Raw genomic sequence first — 5,183 nt, forward strand, 5'->3', positions numbered from 1 at the left:
TTGAGGGAGTACTTGAGTGGAGGCCCAATGTCCTTCTGCTACCTTAATACTAAATCTATAAATGTAGGCTCATAGATCTATCAGAAAGACTTTTTTTAAAGTTAACAATAGCAAAATGAAACAGCTAAAAACCTCAATCAAAGAGGAAGCAGAAAATGTAAAAAATTAGAAAAATTTAAGTGGATCACAGGGGAGATTCAATGATAGGGTGGTAACTTTTAACCTAACTGTATCTGCAACTATCCACTTTCCAATACATTCTACATGACCGGTGTGGGGGGCAGACCAGGCACACTTTCCACACAGTCTCCCTGATGTCCATACATACACTGTTGCATACATGGTGGATCTCAGCAGTGTTTCCTCCGTCTTTTCCATATTCTGGCCTCAGCCAGACCCCAAGCTCACCTTCCGTGATTGTAGCAAGGAAACGAATTGCAATGTTTTGGAATTAGGAAGAAAGATGCTCTGAGCATGTCTGTGCTAAGTAAGGTGCGAAACACTAATTACAAAATCAGTGCTAACTCTTCTCTCTGCTTCTTCAAGCTACTAAGAAACTCTGGAAGTATCGTATCCACACTGAATTGTCCATGCATCAAGGTGCTCCCTCTGTGGAGTACTGACACTTTCTGTAAGAAGTGGTTCAGGAAGCCGTGCATTCCTGGAGAACCTGACATATGCTCATGCACAGGTTTTTTCATGGTTTCCCTAAATACCCATTCAGCCCCAAACGCTCAGCACATCAAAAGATGTTACCCCCAAGCCCTGAGGATGGTATTCCTGCTCGGAGCAGACAACGCACAGAGAGGACCATAGGGCCAGCCCCACCATGAGACACAACATCCCTCACTAAACTGTAGCACTGTGGGGGACAACACTGGAGACATAGTGCAGGAATTGTGCACAATGTGATCCCATCACGCTAGAGCGAAACACTAAGGGCATGCAACAGAGCAGCTAGGGGAGAAAAGTGATGAAATCCCGGGGGAATACCAAAAATAGACTTTGGATGCAGTGTGGCACCTCATCAGACTTGACTTGGAAACACCCTCGTAAAGGCCAACAAACAGACCTTGAACTATTCCTAGGCCTTTCTATTTTTGTCAGTGGCTTTCTTTTTGTTGTTATTGTTTTGTTGGTCTTGACTTCCTTTGTTGTTTTATTTGGCTTTGCTGAGTTTTTGCACTAATTAATGTATCTGCATGTCTATCTAGATAAGATAGGCAGGATAAATAATTCGGAGATGAAAAGAACAGGACCAATGGTTCGGGGGCGGGGGGATACAGGAGAAGGGAAGGTGGGAGAAACGAAGTGGGGGGAGACCAACCCATGGATAAGGGAACAACAAGTGAACTAAAATCAATGGAGAGAAGGTCGTAGGATGCCTAGTGGGGCTTAATCAAGGGCAATGTAGCAGTGAGGAATTACTAAACCCGAATGAAGGGCATGTGTGATGGTGGGACAAGATGAAAGTAAAAGGAAGTAGAGGAAAGAACCAGGAGGTAAAGGACATTTATAGAGGTCTAAATGCATGCATGTGCACATGTAAATATATATATATAATGAAAGGGGAATAGAACTATGTACTCATATCTATATGTTAAGAATTAAGGTTGCAGATGGACAGTGGGCCTGAACTCAAGCACTCCCACAACACAAGAACACTTTGTTCTAGCAATCTGGCATTCTGGGATGCTCACCCTCCCAACACAATTGCTAAAGACAAAATGGTGCTTCCTTCCCCCCACTATCATGACCTCAATTCTGCTGTTGTAATTGCATCAGACCAGAACATGCACACTGCTACAGATACGAGCCTGCAACACAGGGAATCCAGGACAGATACCCCCCACCCCCCCAGGGCTGATAATGAAAGTAGAGATACCAGGAGGATTAGGGGAGGGTGGGGGGAGGAAGGGGGAATCAATCACAAAGCTCAACCTATAACCTCCTCTCAGGGGGACGAACAATGGGAAAGTGGGTGGGGGGTGATGGAGGATGATGTAAGATATGAAAATAATGATCTATAACTTCTCAAGGTTTTGTGAGGGAGGGGGGGCGGGTGGGGAGGGGGGGAGAGGGAAGAAATGGGGAGCTGATATCAGGGGCTTAAGTGGGAAGAGAATGCTTTGAAATGATGATGGTGGCATATGTACAAATGTGCTTGACACCCTGGATGAATGTGTGGATTGTGATAAGAGATGTAAGAGCCCCCAATAAAAGTATTTAATAATAATAATTTAAAAATTGTAAAGCCTAGCAGTATCTTGAAATGGCTGTAATAGACACAACAATGGATTTATTAGGGCACACTGGACTAGACTTTGGAGAGTCAGAGTAAGGAGAATTTTCTAATCAGAAACAGCTCAAAATCTGAAATAAAAGCAGTGTTCTACTGAGGACCAATTATATACGGCTATTCACATGCGTGAATATAGAAACACATCCTACGGCTGGGCCGCTGTTCAGCAAGCTCCGCTAGAAGAGCCCTGCGAGCTCCCGTCCTCAGGAACCGTGCCTGCCTGTGGCCCCGGGCCTGGCAGCTGGTGGGTGACACAAAATCATTGCTGAATGCAACAATTAAAAAGTAGCTGGAGACCAAGATATCAATTTAGAAAACCATGATGGGAATAGACGCCGGCCGACCGCGGGAGCCTGAGGGGAGCCGCGAATTCTGTTTCAAGGCAGCGCTGACCCTCCAGAGAAGACGCAATGCGCAAGGCTCATCCGCCCGAGTTGAAAACATTTATGGACAAGAAGTCATCATGGAAATTAAATGGTGGCAGGCATGTCCACGGGATACTTCGGGGGTTTGATCCCTTTATGAATCTTGGATAGGTGAATGTGTGGACAGCAGAACGGTATTGGAATGGCGGTGACAGGAGGCAGTCGTCTCATCGTGTTAGACGCCTTGGAGCGAGGATGATAGCTACGTCCCACAGTCTGTCTGCAGCAGTTGTTTCTACACACCTCGCTTTACGACAGTGTAAAAATGAGGCTATGTACATCTTTCACGTTCAAATGTTTTTGTTAAATAAACTTTTATAATAGTAAATAAATAAATACACATGATGGGAAAGCCAACATTGACTAAAATACTTGACATAGCCCACAAAATAAAAGGACACGGATTGACTTCTGACAAATAATTAAAAACAACAACTTTTAATAGGGATATATTTTTTAATCATTTTATTAGGAGCTCGTACAGCTCTTATCACAAGCCATCCAGCCAGCCATTGTGTCAAGCACATTTGTACATTTGTTGCCATCATTTTCAAAATATTTTCTTTCTACTTGAGCCCTTGGTATCAGCTCATTTTCCCCCTCCCTCCCCTACTCTCTCTCCCTCACAAACCCTTGATAATTTATAAATTATTATTATTTTTTCATGTCTTATGCTGACCAATGTCTCCCTTCACCCACTTTTCTGTTGTCTGTGCCCCAGGGAGGCGGTTATATGTAGATCCTTGTGATCAGTTCCTCCTTTCTCCCCCACCTTCCCCTTTCCCTCCTGGTATCTTGACTCTCATTATTGGTCCTGAGGGGTTGATCTGTCCTGGATTCCCTGTGTTTCCAGCTCTGATCTGTAATTAGGGGTATTATAGTGCCTGCTTGTGTTCTTGCCTTTTCACAGAGGTTAGATAGTCGTTTCTATTCATGAGCGGGAGCAGGCCAAAGGATCCAGGAACAGGCGAGACAGTTTGTGATTCTTCATTGACATCAAGTGCGTGAAGTTGGTGAGCGTGGTGTGTCTAGCTCCCAAAGCATAAAGGGAGCTTTGTGTCATTTAGTGGGGGCGATCCATTTAAAAGTAGGATAACCTGGGTTAAATATGTTTAGTTAAAGACAGGGTGGCCTGGGGGGTGTAGTGGTTACACATTGGGCTGCTAACCACAAGGTCAGCAGTTTGAAACCACCAGCTACTCCTTGGGAGAAAGATGAGACTTTCTGCACACGGGCAGATGCCCCTGTCCGACAGGGTCACTTTGAATCAGAATCAGCTCTATGGCAGGGAGGTCCTTTGAGTAAAATACATTACTCAAAGTTCAATTTGTATCTTAGGCCCTTTGCTGATAAAAACTGAGGTGTGGGCCTTCTGTAGGGCTCCCTAGCTTGTTTGTAAATGGGGTTTAGGCCAGCTTTAGAGAGTAGTTAAGATTAATGGGGTGGAGCATGTGAAACAGTACAATAAGCTGGATTAATATGAGAAACTCTGGGGGCTGAGTTTATGCTGTTGTGGGGGAAGTCCATTTTAAACAAGAAGGAGATGATGATTATAGATTACAAATACAACAGGAAATGCAGGCCTTGAAGGGGGCTGGGGAGCAGCAACCCCTCACATGGTAAACCCACGTTAGTGTAGGGACTGCATTTGGATTAAGCCAGGCTACGCAGGCTAGTGGCTGTATTTGGGCTAAGCCAGGGGAAGCAGGCTAGTCCTGTATTTGGGCTAAGCCAAGGGAAGCAGACTAGTGACTGTATTTGGGCTAAGCCAGGGGAAGCAGGCTCGTACTGTATTTTGGGCTAAGCCAGGGGAAGCAGGCTAGTGACTTCCTTGAGGTCACTGTCTGTCGGTCTCTCTGTCATCGGGTGTGTTCGTGACTGTACTTCCCTTCTGTTGCTGACGCCTCAGTCACTGTCTAGCCAGCCTGTTGGGTGTGCTCACTGCCTGGCCAGGTGGGTGCGGCACCCAGGAGTGCCAGCCTACAGAACGTGGCCAGAGGCTACAGATCACAGAGGAAGAAAGAGCGTCCTGGGCCGCAGTGAAAGGCATGCCTGGACAGAGGCTTCCTTATCTTCTTCAAAGAACTCTTTTATCGCAGCGATGGAAGGGGCAAAACCTAGTTCTTCAAGATCCCTTCTCAGAATAGAACTCTGCCCATCGCCGTTCCCGTGCATCTGTGTGGCGGGCACGTCTAAGCCGGGCCTCTGCAATGCACACCGTGGCATTTTAGCCAGGACTTGTTGCTAGATTCACCTCTATTTTTATTAAAACAAAGCAAAAATAAGTATCCACAGCAACAACAAAAGCAATGTACTACTTGAATAATTTGGAAGAGCTGAATTTTTATACTTAGGTACCTGAGTTTTCCCTTAGCGTCTAAGGCTTAGAGCCTGTGAAATGCTAGAGGTGGTGGTGGTGACTGTGGTGGTGGAGGGGAAGGAGGGGGAGGGGGTGG

General features: G+C 45.7%; 1 pseudogene; it reads left to right on the plus strand.

Moving 5' to 3' along the window:
• Positions 1-2,712: 2,712 nt before the first annotated feature.
• LOC115872349 lies at positions 2,713-2,926 on the plus strand (annotated as a pseudogene).
• Positions 2,927-5,183: the final 2,257 nt, after the last annotated feature.

The sequence above is a fragment of the Echinops telfairi genome, unplaced genomic scaffold (assembly GCF_000313985.2).
Source record: "Echinops telfairi isolate 266 unplaced genomic scaffold, ASM31398v2 ScPeMD7_7424;HRSCAF=8462, whole genome shotgun sequence".
Classification (NCBI taxonomy): domain Eukaryota; kingdom Metazoa; phylum Chordata; class Mammalia; order Afrosoricida; family Tenrecidae; genus Echinops; species Echinops telfairi.